The sequence below is a fragment of the Nothobranchius furzeri genome, chromosome 7 (assembly GCF_043380555.1).
Source record: "Nothobranchius furzeri strain GRZ-AD chromosome 7, NfurGRZ-RIMD1, whole genome shotgun sequence".
Lineage (NCBI taxonomy): Eukaryota > Metazoa > Chordata > Actinopteri > Cyprinodontiformes > Nothobranchiidae > Nothobranchius > Nothobranchius furzeri.
The window spans coordinates 60351764-60372759 of NC_091747.1; the positions used below are offsets into that span (position 1 = coordinate 60351764).

General features: G+C 42.5%; 1 long non-coding RNA gene across 1 annotated transcript; it reads right to left on the minus strand.

The window, feature by feature from the left end:
* Positions 1–18340: 18340 nt before the first annotated feature.
* LOC139070516 (uncharacterized) lies at positions 18341–19052 on the minus strand. Its single transcript, XR_011521014.1, has 3 exons — positions 18874–19052; positions 18699–18803; positions 18341–18609 (listed from the first exon to the last, which is right to left on the minus strand). It is a non-coding gene; the product is annotated as an uncharacterized lncRNA (long non-coding RNA).
* Positions 19053–20996: the final 1944 nt, after the last annotated feature.

The window sequence follows — 20996 nt, forward strand, 5'->3', positions numbered from 1 at the left end:
TGTAGATTGAGTCGAATAAAGATTCTGCTTTAAAAAAGAAGGAAATACAGCAGCTGACTTGGTTACATTTTGATGTGAATGGAAAATCTTACAGGCTTAGAAAAACATGACAACTACTTTATATTCAGTGACAAGTGAAAATGTAATCACGATGCTTTGGTGTCCAAACAGAAATGACAGTTTATACCAACGCCTGTGAGGATGCGATTTTGAGGTCTCGGTTGGGAAATCCTCCTCATTATTCATCTTGATGAGGTGGGAATCAACTCGTTGGAAGCATAATTGGTAAAGTCAAAATGCTCTGTCCTTATAGACCAGTGGTTCTCAAAGTTTGGGTCGGGGGCCCCACTGTGGGCCACTAAAAACAACACAGCGGTCTCGAGATGATTTCCAGAAATCAAAATAAAACTGAAAAACAACTGTTAAAGCCATTTTTCTAGCATAACTGTGGAAAACGCTCAACTAAATGTCCATGATAGATATAGATGTAAGTGAAAATGAGCAGAATAGTAGTTTATGCCCTGAATTATTTTGCTTTTTAAGCATATTTGTATTGGTGGGCCATCCCAAAAATGTGTTCTGGCCCTATCTTGTCCCTTATGAAATGTCTGAGGGCACCATTGGCTTTTATTTCTTGCAGTTTTCCGATGGATTAGGGTTAGCCCAACCCTAACCCTAACACAGGGTAATGGCCTCCATGGCCGGCCAAACGTGTGCAGTATTTAAAGCAAAAGAAGCCCAACAAAGTGTAAAAGAAATGAAAATACTTTTCAGAATCCAAAAGGGTTCGGATGAAGGCAACTGGACTTCTTTAGTTTCTTGAAGATGTTTCGCTTCTCATCAGGAGCTTTGTCCATTCTGACTGGAATGACAGAATGATGACAAAGCTCCTTGGATGAGAAGTGAAACATCTTCAAGAAACTAAAGTCCAGTTCCCTCCATTCAAACCCTGCTGGATTACCATGACCTGGATTACTGAGGACCTTCCCCAGCATACGTTTCAGAAGCATGACATTTTAATCCAACATCTTATTCCTATTTATCTTATGTGATTTTCTGTTACAGCGTCATCTTCAATCCATAATCAAAATTACAAAACACAAAGGCTGGAATCACTTCAAAGAGGAAAAAATATACCCATAATTTCACAGCGGAGCCTTGGCAACCTCAGTTGCCAGTGTTTAACCCCTCCTTTCCACCAGATAATAAAGGTGTTTTCCCCACGAGCTCCCTTTCGAGCGTTTCTGATTCGAAATGGGAGTGAAAGGGTTCCACCCAGCAGTCCCGCAAGGTCACAGAGAATTGCAAAACCACACGTGATTTTGGAAGTTCACACGACAACAAGCAAGGAGAGATGGCTGCTTGTATCCCAAAAAATGGTGTGCAATTTTTACTGGTTAAGCAACTGGAAATCTCTGCGTGACTTTTATTTTGAAAGTTTCCAGATGTTTTACACTGCTTTCGTCTCCGATTTCCTGAATGGACCGAATTGAGCTGTTGATTTTGAGACGGTCTAGAATCAGAATCAGATTAGGTTGATTGCCATCGTCAGTGAACAAACAATTCACAAACTAGGAACTTGCTTCGGTACTAACGTGCTACATATAACATGAATAATATAATTAAAAATAGAATAAAGTAGAATAAAATATAATAAACTAGCATAAAACTTTGCTATAAAAAAGGCAGGTAATGGTAACATGGCCGATAACGTGACGTCATGTCGAGTACAGAAGACGAGCATGGTTGTGTGTTTATAAGCTGTTCACAAGTCTAACGGCAGATGGAAAGAAGCTGTTCTTGTGGTGGGAGGTTCTGGTCCGGATGGACCGTAACCTCCTGCCTGAGGGAAGCGGCTCAAAAAGTCTGTGACCCGGGTGCGAAGGGTCAGCTGCTATCCGACCTGCACGCCCCCGAGTTCTGGAGACGAACAGGTCCTGGAGAGATGGAAGGCTGCAGCCAATCACCTTCTCAGCAGAGCGCACAATGCGCTGCAGTCTATTTTTGTCCCTCACCGTGGCTCCAGCGTACCACACAGCGATGGAGGAAGTGAGGATGGACTCAGAAGAGTAGCGTGTAAAAAAAACTCCAAGCGTGATCAATGAAGCCCTTCGCTTCTGGGACACGTCCAAAACATGACGCCTGGTGGTCGGTGGAATGGAACCCGTCCACCATAAAAGCGGCTATGGCGCAAAGTATGTTTCCACAGCTTTTTTGCGATGCTTTTGCGTTTGTTGGAAAGCAGGGGTTACAGTATAATCTACGAATTTAATGTATTTAAATGCATGTTTTGATGTAACTTTTGTACATTTTTTCTAAGCGGGATGGGGTGGTGAAACAAAAATTGTCAGAAAAATTGAAACTTCACCATTTGACACTATTAACTAAAAAACATTTGCTAAAACATTTGAAGCTTTGAAACTTCCATAATTCCCTGTTTTACAACAAGAAAGAGAACAAAACCTGAAATGTTGTTTTTCTGCACCGGAACATGACCTTTGTCAAAACGGAGCTGAACACTTAAAACCCAATCCAGAAAAACCCGTTCGCCCCTTTCAACCTGCTTCGCTCTTAATCTTTTTCTGTGTCCGTCAGCTCTTGTTTCTCCTGTCTGACAACTTTTCCCCTCAACCCTTTCAGACATTAATGATAGCGGGATAATAGCAGCTTTTATGTCCAGGCCTTTGACCCTCCTGGGTGTTTTTCAGGGCTGCAAATGTAATCTTCCGTCTCGTCACTTACGGCTCTGCCGAACGCCCATTCATGCAATATAAATGAGACTAACAAGTCTATCAACAACATAAAACGTAGCATACCTGGGGTTGGTTGTTGGGAGCATCATCCTCATGGTGGATCAAGCTTTTCTCTACAGGAAGGAGGGCGAGTCTTGGCCTTGCAGAGGGATACCAGTGTCAACAGTGTTCAGTCACCCTCGCTCGCTTCTGTTATCAACCTACCCTTTTCCACCTTATCAAATATATTAATCTTTATTCTCGGGGCCTCTCGCTTTCTTTTTTCTAAATAAAAAACAGCCGCTATAACCTGTTATCGCACACGGACGGGCATGAAGGATTTCTGTCCTTTATCACCCTCCTAACATGCAACCAAATATGGTTCATTTCTCAATCTCTCTCCACCCTCATGACTCCAGTTTGCCATGGAGCCGCCTGGCTTCTCCATAGATACAGCAGGAGGTTTTCTGTGGCTTCAGATTAAGGCTGAGACATCAAAGGGTGTCTTGTGGGCACTACTCGATCTGCTTCTCCATGAAAAAGCAGCAGAAGAAAAAAAAAGCCACAGCCTGGCCTTTGAATTCACTGAAACAGGCTGACGGTGAAGGTTTTACTGTCACTTTACTTTACTTTACTCCCTTGGTTTAATCTTACCTGTGCGTATGAGAGTGGAAATCAGCAGAATGTGACTGTAATTATGGAAACTAATGCAAAAACATTTCCTTCCTCTGTATTTGATTCTTATTCATCGTGTACTTTGATCTGTGTTATGTTTTCCCAGACGCTTTTGAGGAAGCCTAACTGTGCTTAATGTTTATGGATGAAATGCGTTCCAGACGTATCTTAGTGTAGTAAAAAGCAAACAACATGCTGATCAAATTGGACGTATGAAGGCCTGAATATTTATTTTAACAACAATGCATTTGGTGACCTACTACCTCGTCAACAACAACAACAACAACAAAAAATACTGTCCCATGATTTATTTTGACCAAGGCTTTAAATTTGCATGATGTAAGCTATTGTTCACAGGTCAAGGATTCCTAGACCAGCACAGAAACATTTGGAAACAATTAAAAATAAAATAAACAAGGATATAGTGAAAACACAGGGCTTCAACTTGTGTAATTATTTATGCATTTTTTCACTTAGGGAAAACAAATTAACCATTAATTAGCTGCCAATTAATATGCATATTAGCGGACTACTAACTCTGAATTAGTCATTATTAGGTGCTTATAACCAGTGCTGTAATTCTAATATTAATAGCCCAAAAATTAAGAGTTTTATCCTAATAAGCCATTCATAATGGTTTGTTGCTGATTAACACACATGCTAATTAGCTCAAATTAATATGTGGCTTTTAAAGGAGTAATTCAAGGGGAATAGTTATTCTGCATCAATAACCAAAAATATTATGTTGTGGTATTATGTAAATAAACACCACAGAGCCTAAACAACAATAATTTAACCACTTAAAGGCAGTAATAGGTTCCCCTTGAATTACTTCTTTAAAAGCCACATATTGATTTGGGCTAATTAGCATGTGTGCTAATCAGCAACAAACCATTATGAATGGCTTAGGTCATAAATCAAGAGTCTTATCAAACTGTCAGTGCTAGAATTACGGCATTATGTTTATGTTTATTTATTTAGCAGATGCTTTTACCCAAAGCGACTTACAATTTATAACCTATAGGGCATGTTGTGATCTGTGGGGTAAACCGGAGTACCCGGAGGAAACCCACACATGCACGGGGAGAACACACAACTCCACGCAGAAAGGCCGCAGCTGAGTTTTGAACCTGCGACCTTCGTGCTGCGAGGCAACAGTGCTAACAACTGCGCCACTGTGCAACCCAATTAGTAATGAGCTGTTAAGAAGTGCTTAATAATGAGTAGTACAGACTTAGTAGTCCACTAATATGCATGCTAATTGGCAGCTAATTAATGGTTAATGTGTGTTCCCTAAACTAAAGTGTTACAGAACATTTATATAAACTATCCATGTATTTTTCTCCACATATCTAAGGTATGGTCCAGGAAGGAAACCAAAACTTCCCACCCACCAGTGAGATTTTCCAGCTCCTTTAGATGGATCTAAAGTTGTGGAAAGACCAGATTAGATATACAATCCCTCCTGAAAGTTACGGGTCTGCCCAGGGTCAAATACAAGTGGAGTGTCACTAAATAACCTCACACAGCTAGCTGTACCAAACACAGCCTGAGATGATCTGTACGTCACACAGAAACACAACAACCCGGAAACGGCTACGACTAGCGAGGCAGCAGGCAGAGAGCTCTGTAGCAACCAGCGACTCCACCCCCTAGCCAATCAGTGACCGACAGCCAGGCGATGTGTAATGTCGACACAGCTGATCATGCTTGTAACCACATTAAATGAGGTATTAAAAAGCTGGAGGGAAATACTGTCCCATGCTGTAATAAAAGGCCTGTAACAGACTCACATCATCTGCAAAACCCAACACTGGTATTCCCAAACCAGAGACCCTCCTCTCCACGACCATGATCTCAGACCTCATCCAGGAACAACACAAGCACTTTGGTTTGTGGATGAAGACTTATGACCAAACTCAGTCTGGGTTTAGTTTTTTACTGAAATCTTTACTGAAACTATTTGTCTTTCACAAACTGGTCACTGGTCAAATGAAGAGTTCCCAAACTGAAAATATTCTTTTATTACGTCAAAATAGTTAATCTGTTAATAAACCAGAAAATCTTGTTGAGAATGAAAGTGGTTTTAACTCATTTTTGTTTCCGTGAGTGTGATCAGGCTCAGAATCAGTCAGTCAGAGCAAAAGCTGTAGTGGTTTTGGTCTTTGAGCGTTTGGTTCGACAGCTTTAACTAATCTGTTGCTTTTCTACTGTTATGTTTCAGTTTTCTAATTCTGACCACAGCCTCCTTGTCTCAAATAATAGAGCAATCAAATTCCCAGTGAGCTCATCTGACTTTCCAATCACCTCCTTTCAATGTTTATACATGTCCTAGTGTGGGTAGTTATCTTCCTCTTACTGCTGTGTGCATAATTCCTGTCTTTTGAATGATGTTTGGACAGCAGATACATAAATATTTTGGTAAAACCGTGTTTTCCATCTTGAAATATCTTACAGCAGTTTGACATATAGTCTCCTTTCTTGGAAAAAAACTGTTCGGGAAGCATGCTATTACAGTTGTCAAATTGCAACTGCAGTTTATAGCTTAATAATGCAGTCATCACTCAAACTGTCAGTGACCATCACATGTTTCACATTAGCTCCACGTTTCTCTGCACACAAGCAAACATAAGCACCCAGTCAGCCTCTGCCCGTACCAGACAGTCTATTCCCACTGCGGTATTTTTATTTCAGGTTTTTATTTGATGCTCAAACAAGCTCCAGCAGCCTCTCTTTGTTCCAGCCTCTCTATACTTTCTGATAAATTCCGCTCCTTACGGTTACTATCTTCCAGGCGTGCTCCTCTTCTGACCTATCCCAGAATGCCATTTGGCAGAGAGGGAACAGAATTATATCCCTTTATCTACTGCACAGCCCAGGCTCCTGCTGTACCTATCTGTTGTGGAACGCCCATAAATAACGTGTGACAAAGGTCTGCAAGGGACAATCCTTGGCCTGCTACTTTGACCTTTCTGCAAAGTGAAACTCGACCAAAAAACAAGCAAGTCCCCTTGACACAAGGACGCAATCTAATTTGGTGCAGAGAGGCTGAAACAAGGATTTCCATTTCAGAGTCTTTTGGAGGAGCCGATTCCAGCTCAGAGTACCTGATCAAAGAACAGCCAAAGCAAGCTTGAAAAGAAATCAATGACAAATGGTTTAACGGGAGAACTATAAGTAGGGTTGCAGTCTGGACCAACTGTGGTCTCTGGAAGGTTAGTAATAGCTTTTCAGTGTGTAGAGCTGACTCTAAGCAGTATTGTTGGACTATTTTAAGAAGTATAAATAATGGCCACATCTGTGCCATGAGCTGACATTTTAAGTATTTCAGCTCAACCCAACCACAAGCAATCGTGATTTGAATGAACACAAACTTTCAGATGTTTGAGTGACACGTTAACTGTCAGGCTTGTTGCCTCAGTATTCACGATGGCAGTTTTCGTAAACTCCAGAATCGATCCAGCTGTAGGATCAGGTCACCGCTAGTCTAGAGTTTGGTCAGGAATGGCAGCAGAAAGTTGTGAGGGCATCTGCAGCATCACACGATTGGGAAGATGACCTTGGAGTCAAGATGGGCAGCAGAGGAGCCTTTCTTACTATGAGAAAACCATTGGGGTGTTCTGCTTAATATCTAGGGGTTTATCTGCTTTACTCTAATGGATCCATTTTAGAGATTTGTGAGGCATCTGGAGAAAACAAACTATCTGCAAAAAGCAAAGCATCCTGAGCCCGCACATGTGAAGGCCTGCTTCCCAGCCAGGGGAGAGGACTCACTCACAGTTTAGCCTAAAGATAATATAAGTAAATAAATTAGGGCTGAAACGATTCCTCGAGTGCCTCAAATAATTCGAGTACAAAAAATCCTCGAGTCAAATTCTCTGCCTCGAGGCTTCGTTTAATTCATGTTTAATTGATTCATGGCTTTGCAGTCGCCCGGGGTCACGTTTCACCCGGACCGAAATAAGTGACGCACATACACACTGCACTGAATGCACACGCGAGTAGTGAATGTAACTTAACTTCCTCTTAAGCCATGGTGGACAACGTGGACCCCGGTGGAGTGCGAAAAAGACAGAAAATGTCAAAGGTGTGGGACCATTTTTCACGTCGTTAGGCGGAAAACGTAGTCCAGTGTAAATACTGTAAAATGGATTTAGCCTACCACAACACCACATCCTCAGTGCTACAACACCTGTAAATGCCACTTCTGCAAGCGGACTCGGAGCCTCTACAAGATAATGCATTTTAGCCAGTATTTCTATATATTCTGCGGACACTGTGCGACGTTTTCATTTGTAGCACTCAGTTTCAGCTCACACCGTACGTCTGGTAGCAACACGTCGGACTTAAAATGTGCTAAAAATAGCAGCTTTTACAACATGCCAGACTTTTTATTGTGATGTCTGTTGTCCCTCGGGATCGCTGCAGGAGGACACAGGTATTTATGAGTGGCGGAGGAAAAGGAAAGAAAGTAAATAAATGTTTTGTGATCAGTATAACTTGACATAACCACGGTAAACATGCATTCACGACAATCCTTGTTAGTGTGTGAGAAAAAATGTGTAGAAATTAAAACGGACGTGTGTTAATAGGGAAACAGCTGGCGAGCCATGTTTGCGCATGCGCCGTGAGCGGTTCTGGTGCTGTTTGGGCCGCAGCCGCTCGCATTTGTTTACTGTAAAGTGAAGTTGAAGTGCTGAAGTTTTGAAAACTACTTTTGAATGAAACTTGAAGAATAACTGGCAATTGTTTGCTAATTTTAAGAGGTCTTTCATATTTTATAACATGCTATTTGATATAATGGTTTAAAAAACGCAAAAGGGTAATTTATTAGAGTACTCGATTAATCGATAAAAGATTCAATAGAGTACTCGATTACAAAAATATTCGATAGCTGCAGCCCTAAAATAAATATAAACTTATTCTAAAAGCGTATTTATGAGGAACTCCTCCAATAAGTTAATACAAACTGTTTGCTGATGAACAATACATTTTCCAGCATGTGTCATAAAACTAAAATCAGACCTCATTGGTTTGGGAAATAAAACATGAGCTTTCTGGGTCCGTCTCCCAAAAACTCTGCAGACCTAAATTCCACCGATACCCTGATTACCAAGAGGTGGGTCGACCAGTCGCTCCAATGGGATTAGCGGGGCTGACACGCGTTTAGCCGTCAGAGGCGAGGGGTTCATGCGGCAATATCACTACGAGGCTAAGCGCATTAGAATCCAGTTTTATCACCTTTCCCCTTTGCTCCTTGCTGCATTTACGAGACCCACAGTTTTGGATTTATCACTCTGTAATGACGCGATGGTCTGTCTTATAAAAGAGGCTCAAGTTTCACATGCAGGCCACACATGAAAATAGTCTCGTACACCTGTCTCCTGCATTAGCCGCTGATAGAAAATAGATGAGGAAACACATTAGAAAAACCACCACACCTGTGTCAGACTAAAAATAAACATTCATGGACTCATCCATCTTGTCTCGTGACAGGAAGGCTGTTGTTGGTTTTGCATCCAGGAGAGAGCAGAGCGCTTCTCGGCTAGTAGAAGCTAACCGTTACCATTAGCAATTCCACAACATGGCAGAACTCCTTCAGGCGTGTGTTATGTGTGTAGATAGAACATCAATGTAGAGCAATGAGAACCAGTCATGTTGCTCTTAGCCAATCAGATGCAAGATGTCCGGATATCAGGAAATGTGACTCCAAATGAAGCCACTGTCCTCCAGCTGACGTCTGCTTCATGAAACACGAGCACAGTTTGTTCTCCAACAGAGATCAACTCAAAAGACATTCTTTTACACCAGAGACCTCAGAAAATGTAGTTGGAAAAATAACGAGTAAACTTGGGCTGTTAAAGTGAGCTGGACTCACTTTGAAGTTCAGTTGTCCTTTAAAAATCTTGTGGCATTACTCCACAAAGAGCTAAAGTCCCACTGAGAAGAAAGATTTTGGTCTTGGCTTTCTAAGTAATGTATCAGACATTTTCTCTGCTTGAGTTTAAAGCCTGGTAGATGTGCCAAAAGGGACAGAAAGTAGAACACTGTAGATTTCAAATTACAGGCTTCTCAAACGTGTCTTAATGGCAATGAGCGGAGGTTGGTGGGTTCAATTAGTCATTTAAATAGCAGCGCGTCTCACAAAAGACTTTCTCTTTCCCATCAGCGGGAATATTACCCCTGCCAAATATCTGGGTTGTACAAGATCCGATTTGTGTGACGTATAGAGTTTAAGTCCAGAGGAATCAAAGTGCTTTCAGACGCCCGGCAAAAAGTCTCGTGAACAACACACCCGAGGCCGTACACCTTCTGTGAATTGTGACCCGTCAAACCTGTCCAAATGATACTCATTTCTAAAATTTAAAGGTTTAATTTCTAGCTCCCCAGTAGGATTGGTTCAAGAGGATTGATATATAAATAAAGGCATAGAGTAGTTTCTATTTAATGTGCTTTTATCTGTGTGGTTAAGGATTGCATTAGCTTGAAGGGAAAGTGTTTTGTGGAGGATTTTTGCAGGTCTGCATGAAGCTACGACTTCCTCCTATCATAGACTGACCCCAGTAAATGTCTTTTGGCAGATTTGGACAAGATTTAGTGTAAAGAACTTATACAAAAGTGTTTTTCCCCATCGGAGCATGTGAAAAGTTCGAGTTTTTCGAACTGTACTTGTAGCAATGTTTTTTTTTTTTTTTTTTTTTCACCAATCCACCCACTTCTGGTCACAGTGGGCTTTTCAAAATGAATTTCAGCGTATTTTTAGACCTAAACGGAGAGGACTGTGTTCAAGTGTGTATGTGTGTGTTGGTGGCATGTCCAGTTTTAGCATGTAAGCCAAAACCGTGAAACCGTCAGCACAAATTGGGCTTTTATATATTTAAATTAGAACGTGTCGAGTGGGTGCATTTCTTTAGCTTTTTTTTTCTCCCTTTGGGCATCTACTTTGACAAGAACTCTGATGTAAGTGATGTGACAAACGTGTAACGTGGCATATTCAATTTCACTTAATCCAGTTTGTTGCAAGGACGGCAATCTGAAACGGATCGTATCCAGAACACAGAAAATGGATCTGCAACGGCACTGAGGGTGGAAAGTCGGCACGAAGGAACTGATAATTTATTCATTTCTGGGAAATCTTTCTCAGTATCAGAAGGTAAAGTATGAACTCATATTTTGATGGGCAAAGACCCCATTTGATGTTTTTACTTGCAGTGTCAAGTCGCTTTATGACAGAGTTTACTTTGTACATTTCAGAGGCTCAAGCATAGATTTTGTCACAGGTCACAGGACTGGAAGTCCTAACTCAGACGGACATAAAATATGAGGTTACTCATTTATTTATTTTTATTCCCGCAGGCTTGAATTTCTCATGTTGACCAGTATTATTGACTTTTTCAGAGATATATAAAACAGATTTATGAATATCACAATAATTACAAAAAACTTGCGATTAATATTTTCAAAAGCACAAGAAGAAAATGTTTGCTTTTTTTCCTGTTTGCGTCCTTGAGCAATCGATGTCTCCTGACGGCCACTCAAACGCTGGTCGGAACTGTTTTATCTCTGGAGAAATATTTCCAAATGTCAGAACATGAACTTGAAATGGTTCTCCTTGCCTTCATCTCCTCCCGTCTACATAACTGTAACACACTCTTCACATGTTTTAACAAAAAGCCCTTGAACGCCTTCAGTTGGTCCAGAACTCTGCAGCGAGGCTCTTAAACTGGAGCAAACAGAAGAGCACACGTCACTCCTATTCTGATGTCTCTGCACTGGTTACCCGTTAACTTTAGAGTTCATTTTAGAGTCCTGACTAGAACTTTCAATGCTCTACGTGGTCAAGCTCCTCCCTATATTACTGAACTGTTAAAGCCTTAAGCCTGAGTCATGCTTCTCCGTCTGCGTCAGTGCGGAGACACGCAACACCATTATCCGTCCTTGCGGGCCTGCTGGAGAGCCCCGCAAGGACGGACGGAGTCAAGCTCTCTTTTCTATACATCCGTCTGTCGAGACGGAGAACGCAAGCTTGTGATTGGTCAGGGCACCGCTGTCGTCTACACCGCCGCCATTGCGCCCTCAAAAACATGAAGAGAGCTTCGGATAACGAGCGGCAGACACGGAGAAGCTTGAAGAATACCTCGCGAACAAATTCTAAAACATATGAACTTTTAATTCCTCGGTGACTGGAGGAGTGAAAAGATACGCAGCAAGCGTTTTATTGGTGGACGGAAATGACAGGAAACATGGTTTTAGAGGTGGCGAGCGCATGAAGAGGTGGAGGATGAGAGACAAATTTGTCCAAAAAGTCTCTTATATACAAAAAACACAATATAAACACACTATCTTGGACTGATACATGACAGGATACCACAGAACAGTGCTGCGCCCTCTGCTGTCCTGGTGGGGAATTGCTTAGCAACACTCTCCAGGAGACGGAGAAGTATGAGGGCTAAACATCTCCGTCCGTGCATGCGTCTCTCCCTGTTGGAGCTGACAGAGAAGCATGACTCAGGCTTTATGCTCCAAACTGAGTTCTCAGGTCCACCCACCAGAACCCTCTAGAAGTTCCAAAGACCAGATTTAAAAGTCGCTCCTTCCAGACAGTTGGAATGAACCTCCTTTACCCTTACGTAGTATTGGCAGTGTTGTCACCTTTAAAAAACAAACATCGGAACACCCATTTATTTAAGCTGCTTTGACATAAATATTTAGTTTTCTTCATTTTTTACTGAGATTTATAATAATCTTTCATTTGTTTTATGATAATTATGATCTTTTTATATTTCAAGCCTTTGTTCTTCTGATTTTAATTGATTTTATGATATTTGCTATCTTGTTTTTTGAACACATTTTGATTTTATGATTTATCTTGTTTTGTGGGTCCCTGAAGCACTGTGCTTTCCTTCCTGTGATGAGTGTTATATAAATAAAATTTACTTCCTTACTTGCGATGGCGGAGCCTGGAAGTAAAAGTGAGAGTAATGCCTTCGGAGGTGAAGAAAGGAGCTGAAACCAGAGTAAACATCAGCATGGCCTACGCTAGTTTGAGGGAGCTAAAGGAGGCTACAAAATCCCGGACTGATGGTGACCTGGCTTTGTTGCCACTGGACTTGTAAGTAATAATAGTTTTTGTCCAACAGTGTGGATCTTTTTACTTTTACCCTGTTTTGTTTATTTTAGTATTAGTTTGGCTTATGCTAATATTAGCTAATCTTTTGCACATTTTTAAATGCAAAATTAATTAAACTAATTACCAAGATAAATGAAAAAGCCCAACAGTAAATGAAATTCGTCCTTAAATTAAAAAAAAATGCATGCATGTTTAAAACCGGCGTGTTTTTTAACGAGTCTGAGGTCGTCCTGTCTGTTAGTAAAAAAAAATCAGACAAACCCAAGAGAATATTTTATTTTTAGATTCAACGTCGGCCAAAAGAGACATCAGCACTCTTCAGGCCAATAAAAACATTTGACTAATCTTTTTAGGGCATCGTGCTGACTCAGAATAGCTGCCTGATAAGGGATTTCTTTTGGTATCGAGCTCCTGCAACTCATCACTTCTTGTAAAGCATGCTGGGAAGCAAATGAGACCATTGGGAGTGATTACTGCAAATTACCCACAAGGCCCTAGGAGAAGGAGGTCCACAGGTGGGTGCTAGAGTTGTGATAGTGGTTGGGATGGAAGTGGAGCTGAATGAATGAGAGTAATCATTAACCTCATGCAGACAGAACAAACTAAAAAGTGTCAGAGAGATGGTGGTGTGTGTGTGTGTGTGTGTGTGTGTGTGTGTTCATGGCAACATATTGATCTCTTGTTAAGTTTTATTTTATTTTTCTTACAAAAGTCATGAGAGCCTTGCTGTCGGAGTCTGCAATAAGGATTCAGAGAAGGTTGCAACTCGAGATATTTATAGAGATTAAATTAAACAGAACAAACAATTATAAAGATGAAATGATTCGTCTTTACTAACTTTTAATTAAATGAAGTTAGAATTTAAAGAAAAAATAGATTAATCTTTAAACAGAAATGTCAAAATGTCACCGTTTGCTTTGGGAAAAACAAGAAAAAGTCTTAATCATGAAGATGATCATAAAGCCTTTGTACTCTTCAACATTTCCTGAAGTGGTAAGGTGGTAATTAAAATCGCCTTCGTCGTCGTTATCTTCCTCCGCTTATCCGGGTCCGGGTCGCGGGGGCAGCATCCCAACTTGGGAGCTCCAGACCGTCCTCTCCCCGGCCACCTCCACCAGCTCCTCCGGCAGGACCCCAAGGTGTTCCCGGACCAGATTGAAGATGTAACCTCTCCAACGTGTCCTGGGTCGACCCGGGGGCCTCCTGCCGGCAGGACATGCCCGAAACACCTCCCCGGGGAGGCGTCCAGGAGGCATCCTGACCAGATGCCCAAACCACCTCAACTGACTCCTTTTGATCCGGAGGAGCAGCGGTTCTACTCCGAGTCCCTCCCGAATGTCCGAGCTCCTCATCCTATCTCTAAGGCTGAGCCCGGCCACCCTACGGAGGAAACTCATTTCGGCCGCTTGTATCCGCGATCTTGTTCTTTCGGTCATTACCCAAAGCTCATGACCATAGGTGAGGATTGGGACGTAGATCGACCGGTAAATCGAGAGCCTGGCTTTCTGGCTCAGCTCCCTCTTCACCACGACAGATCGGCTCAGCGTCCGCATCGCTGCAGACGCCGAACCAATCTGCCTGTCGATCTCCCGATCCCTCCTACTCTCACTTGTGAACAAGACCCCGAGATACTTAAACTCCTCCACTTGTAATTAAAATCTCCATTAGAAATCTCTTTTACACCAGTTTTTATTTATTTATACACAACAATGCTGATTATCTTTAGACCTAAGCAGCATGTTATTCTTTATTAAATGGCCCTCCTTGTTCGGAGGGAAATGCCTAAATACTGGACTGCACAGTGCTGCAGTGGTTAGCGGTGTTGCCATGCAGGGTTCAAATCCCAGCCTGGGGTCTTTCTGCATGGAGTTTTCATGTTCTCCCTGTGTGAGCATGGGTTCCCTCTGGGTACACAGCCTCCTCCCACAGTCCACAAATACATATAACTGTCGGGTCGATTGGTTTCTATAAAATGTCCTGTGTGTGAGTGTGTGTGCATGGTTGTTTGTCCTGTGTGTCTCTGTGTTGATCTGGCAACCTGGGTGTACCCCGCGACCCTACATGGACAAGCGGGTATAGATGGTTGATGCCTACCTAAAAATAATGTGTCATGCTTAACTGGTTCTGTGCTCAGCAGAGAGATTTGCTTGCTTCTCTGAACAAAAAGACAATAAAAGGGAATATTTGTGTTTTGATTCTGTTAAAGTAAGATTTCAGAAGTGATTCAGAACCACTTCAATGGTTATACTAACAATTCTGCCGTTACCAGTTTCCTACCTAGTTCACATAAAATTGTCACGAGTTGGTTCAGGAGGAAGTTAGGACCCAAGATGCAGAGAACCAGACGGACGAGGCAGGGGTGAAAAATGAAATAAAGTCCTTTATTTAGGGATAATCCAAAGGCAGGGAGCCAAAAACCAAAAAAATCCAAAATGACTAAATTAGAGATCCAAAACACTAGAAGCTAGAGACACTAGAAGCACTGGAGACACTAGAGATCAAATGAGAAGTCTGACAGACACAGTGGACCGACAAACACACAGAGACGTAGACAGGGTTATATACACTGGGGAGGATGAGAGGGAGATGAACTGCAGGTGTGTGGGGAGAGAGCGAGACCAGGTGAACTGAGTTACTAATCAGGGAGGAAACTAACATGACCTAAGAATAAAGCCTAAAGACAAGAAGAGCAGGAACATAACCAATAATCTAAGGAGGGGAGAAAAATCACAAACACCAATGGGAAAAACACACTAGAGAGACTAATAACATGAACAGCTGCAGCTAAAGGAAAATGACCAGAAGGGCAGCAAACATAACTAATATTCCAAGGGGGGAAGCTGAAACTAGAGGAAAGCACTACAGAAAGAAAAACTACAGGGGCGTGACTAAAAGGGGGCCAAGGGAGCACCGGACCTGGGAGGGGGATGCCTGAGGAGGGAAACATAGAGGGCTGAAGATCTGGGGGCAAATGGGGAACACCAGGTGACACAAGAGGAAGACGCAGACAAGGACACATGAGGGCGCTAGGAGACACAAAAGGGGAATCTAGAGAGGGATGGAGAACATAAGGAGAAAAGTGAGGGGAGACAGACTCAGACCATGACAAAAATGACTAATGTTCTTTTGAAAACAGAGAAGCGACCAGAATTACAAAATCTTAACAAAAACCTGACATCCTCCTTTTCAAAATCTGCAATTTGGCTCTTTGCACTAAGGCCTAGTCCACACGTAGTCAGGTTTTTAAAAAAATGAATATCCGCCCCTCCAAAAACTTGCATCCACACCACCTCGTTTTAAAACAAAACTGTCCACACGTACCCGGATAAATACATTGTTAACTCATTCACTGCCATTGACGACTAAAGTCGTCATTTTAGATCCAACCGTCCACTGCCAATGACGACTAAAGTCGTCATTTGCATTTTTTTACTGTTTGAGCATCGGAACGAGCCCCCATGCTGAGAGAACAAACATCTCAGCCCTGAAGCCGATCCTTCATCCGCATACGTCACAGATCACATGATCAGGAAGCAACACATCCATGTGTTAGGAGATCGTTTTGGGCCGTTCCTGTAAAAAAAGTGAGGCGCGAACTGGAAAAGCATCTGCCGATCACAATTCGACAACGGATTATGAAAGAACGGATAACGCTCGACACACACGGCTTCTTCCTGATGTAAGAGGTGAGTCTCCTCTTTGTTTTAGTTGTTTTGGAAATCGACATCATGCTAGCGCGCAACGTTCTGTCACTCTTAAAAAACAGTAAAAACGGTGAGAAACGCTGGCTGCGAAGGCCGTTAGTGATCAGGAAACGACTGGCAGTGAATGAGTTAAGGACATGCCAGACCTGTAGGCGGCAGTACTTCCCCCGTTCTTAACCTCGTCCTTCATCTGTGGTCTTCCGCAAGGAGCAGTAATTCCGCTTGCAAAAACAAACAAGCAAAAAGCGCTTGGACAATTGATAAAGCGAGCGCAGCTCTGAGGGCATCCATGCTGTCGGCTAGTGTAAACACAGGTCGCACACGTGATGTCAGCATTTTTTTGTTGCGGAAAGTGACGTTGCGGACCTTAAAACTCCGGCTTTGTCCGTCCACACGCAGACACCCAAAACGGAGAAAACGCAGATCTTCACTTTGGCCGGAGTTTTTAAAAAGATCCGTTTTCGTGTGAAAAAACTCAGTTTTCGTGTGGATGACAGGCCAAAACGTAGAAAAATATCTACGTTTTGGCAGATCCCCGGCTACGTGTGGACAGGGCCTCAAACCAAGGGATGGCATTCTATTTTCATTACACATGAGAACATTCCGGGCTCCTAAATCAGTTTCTATGTGGCTGAAAGGCTAAAAATAACATTTGACATAACCACCAAACACAAGCAAAACTTTAGATGGCAAACAAACGTGATACACCAGCTTTACGTTCCTCTTGTGTAGTTTTAATTATGCTATTCCACCAACCAAGGCCCCAGTGGTGCATCTCAACCAGCACTCAGCTCCTAAACCTCTTATTTCTCACATGTCTAAGCTGTTATTTTCACCTGGACATGTCACTTTATTGCTTTCCTGTTGTAATATCCCATATCATGCAGCTACACAAGCAAACCTGGAAATGACTTGTTTATCTCATCTTTTTCTCTTCTGCAATTTCTTTTTATCCTGGCAATTTTCCTCACCAAACTCTTTTTCTCCATGACAAGACACCTGATTTCTGGTCCTGCAGAACACGGTGACTGTTGAGCAAGGTGGAGTATAAAGGTTTATATACAAATGTAAGCACCTAGTGAGGTATGAGATATATTGTCAGCTCCCCAGACTGAGAGACTTGTTCTGTGGGCTCACATTATCGCCTCTCTTGACTGACTGAAATGCAGTTTGTTTTCTGTCTGAAAGGGTTTGACAAAAGAAAAGCACACGAGCAACAAGGAGAACAGGAAGTTGGTGACTTGTTAGAATGGAAATGTGCTCCGGGGCTGTGATTTTGCACAACCATTATCAGCAGCCATCGCAGCGTGAAAACCATCACTCTGTCTCATTTGGGAAAACTTGACATTTAAGGAATAATTATTCTGCTTGTTTGCAATGCTTCAACTTTTCAGTAGTGTAAAGGGACATTTTTGGTCTGAGAAGAATGAGTCTCAGGATTGTTGGTGAGATGGAGAGAACAACGGAGGCTGGTGACAGAGCCCTGCATTGGGACTGGGATCTCACGAGATCCAAAAGACCTAATGCAAATCTTATAGGTGAGACTGCTGTGGGGAGGATGCAGGTGGCTAAAAATAGATTGTGTTGCTACTAAGACTGTTGGTAGGATGGAGGTCCATCCATCAGTGTTCCTCTGCATATTCGGGGTCAGGTCACAGGAGCAGCAGCTTAAGCACAAACCCCCAGACTTCCCTCTCCCCAGCCACATGGACCAGCTCCTCCAGGGGAATCCCAAGGACTTCCCAGGCCAGCCGATAAGCAGCCCCTCCATCTTGTCCTGGGTCTTCCTTTAGGCCTCCTCTTGGTTGAATGTGCTCGCCTCCTGATGCCTCCCTCACCAGGGAGGCATCAGGAGGCATTCCAACCAGATGCCCGAGCCATCTCATCTGGCTCCTCTCGATGTGGAGGAGCAGCAGATCTACTCCAATCCCTCCCGGATGATTGAGCTTCTCACCCTATCTCTAAGGGAGAGTTATTCACCGGACAACGAAGCATTGTGTAACCTCCGCAAAGGCTAATAGAGCTAATAACCCCCATTACAGTTAATGGGCGCGTTTCTACTGGATGCGAAGCAGTGTGTTATAGATGCATCCCAGAAATTCAAATTCAGTACAAATTCAAAGATACTTTATTAATCCCAGAGGGAAACTAGAGTTTCAGTACACACAATTCTGAGATCAGATATTACTTTGTTTTTAATTAATTAGTCAATTGCAGTGTGCAAATAATATCCTTTAATTGCCATAGCCACACCCATGACAGAAAACATATTTACTAAAGAGTATCTATTCTCATACTCCCAGCACTTCTGTCCAGTTTCCCCCTCCTGTCCGTTGCTCTTCTCTCCGTTCTCCACAGCTGTGATTTACTGCAACATACGAGTTTATAGTACACAAGAATAGGTTAGTATTTATGCTAACAACAGCAACACAATAGAAAGAGATTCACTTTACTCACATTACTGACAGCCCTTTTCTCCAGTCTCCTGTCTTCTTCTCTGCTCCTCTTAAGGCTCCAGTCTCCACTTGTCTTCTGTCCATTCTCCACAGCTGTCTGCAACAACTGGGTTCATAGCACATTAAACACAGAACAATTTAAACTTGTTAAAATAAAATGTAAGGAGTGTACTCACCACTTAAAAGAGAACAATACGTCTGTTTTTATGATTGACTGCAAAACGATCAATGACATCTACATCCATCTCTCTTTTTTTTTTTGTTCTTCTTGAGCGGATTGCCAGCACAGCAAGATTGCTAGTTCGTACATCGCCACTTTTGTTTCTGAGGTAGGTTTTTAAATGATGCAGGCAGGAAAAGCTCCTCTCACAAGCAGCTGTTGATACTGACAGTGTCATGGAGATGAACACGAGTTTGTACAAGTCAATGAAAGCCTCTTTGTATGGCCTCAACAGAATCGGCAAGTCATGGGTGCTGTTGAGAGAGACCCCATTTTATTTTTTTCTGTCAATGAGGCGTTTCAGTTGATGTAGTTCTGCTGAAAGGCTGTCTTCTAATATGCCATAGTGAGTAGCCATGGGTTGAAGGGCATCTTGGTGCAGGAACGTCTTGTGTTTGGGATTAAGAGCTGAAACTCCTTTCATAACATGACAACTGTCAGCAGAGAAATGCCTATTCAGTTCACCGATTAAAGGGTCAAGTACTGGGAAAAAACTGTGGATTTTGTAGTCTTCAGGTGTTTGCAGTATTTTATTCATTGTCTGACTATTGCTGACATGAAACTGCTGCAGGTTGGAGGTCTGCATTATTTTTCTTTTAGCCTGCTGGCACTGCATGTCAATGCCCACTCGCTCACACACGTCACTTGCACCCTGCCACAGATGGGTCCAAGTTTCACCACTGCGCTCTTCTTTGAGGCCCTGTCCACACGTAGCCGGGGATCTGCCAAAACGTAGATATTTTTCTACGTTTTGGACTGTCATCCACATGAAAACTGAGTTTTTTCACATGAAAACGGATCTTTTTAAAACCTCCGGCCAAAGTGAAGATCTGCGTTTTCTCCGTTTTGGGTGTCTGCGTGTGGACAGACAAAACCGGAGTTTTAAGGTCCGCAACGTCACTTTCCACGACAAAAAAATGCTGACATCACGTGTGCGACCTGTGTTTGCACTAGCCGACAGCATGGATGCCCTCAGAGCTGCGCTCGCTTTATCAATTGTCTAAGCGCTTTTTGCTTGTTTGTTTTTGCAAGTGGAATTACTGCTCCTTGCGGAAGACCACAGATGAAGGACGAGGTTAAGAACAGGGGAAGTACTGCCGCCTACAGGTCTGGCATGTCCTTAACAACTTATTTATCCGGGTACGTGTGGACAGAGTTTTTTTTAAAACGAGGTGGTGTGGATGCAAGTTTTTGGAGGGGCGGATATTCGTTTTTAAAAAAACCCGGCTACGTGTGGACTAGGCCTCAGTGTGTCAGCCAGTGCAAAGACCAGATCAGTGGCAGATGCCAAATCTAAATCTGTGGCCTGTAGTTGGTCAGATAAAGTTTTTGTGAGCCCAAATATGTTCTCCAGCATGTAGATTTGCAAAACAAACTGTGCATCAATCAAGCCATTTAGTGATCTTGCCTCAACACCTCTATGGCTATTTCTTTGATTGCAGACTTCCTCAAGTGTGGCTAAGGTGCTAGGGAGGGTTCGCTTTATTGCCCAAAGACTTTAGTACTGACTTGCCCATCTGGTATCTGACAGGAGTTTTAATTCCACAGCTCTTTTAGTGGGCTCAAGTTCAGCTTGTTTTTCCATGAAGACTTTGTGAGTTACTGAACCAGAAAAAAAGTTGTAAAGTAGCTGAACTGTGACAAAGCATTCAGCAACTGGTTTTACATTGTGGACACAGTCAACTAAAACCAGGTTTAATCCGTGTGTGTGTGTGGCAGTGGATGTACACTGCCTGTGGGACCTCTCTACAAAATTTTTCCTGAACACCGTTGTTGCAGCCAGACGTTACAGACGCCCCATCGTAACAATCAGAGGCGGAGCTGGCCTAAATGGGTCACGTGACAGGGAGTAGTTTATATGGGTTACACTTTGTTGTGCTTTTATTACAGAAATATTATTATTATCATCACTATTATTATTAAGAACATGCAATTTCTATGTTTTGTTTATGTATTGGTTGATGCTAAAAAAAAAAAAATTTAGAAAAAAAAAAAGGAAATTAAATGCCACCCCCGGCAGACTGCCGCCCAGTTCGGCCGCACATGTTGCACATATCAAGCTCCGCCACTGGTAACAAT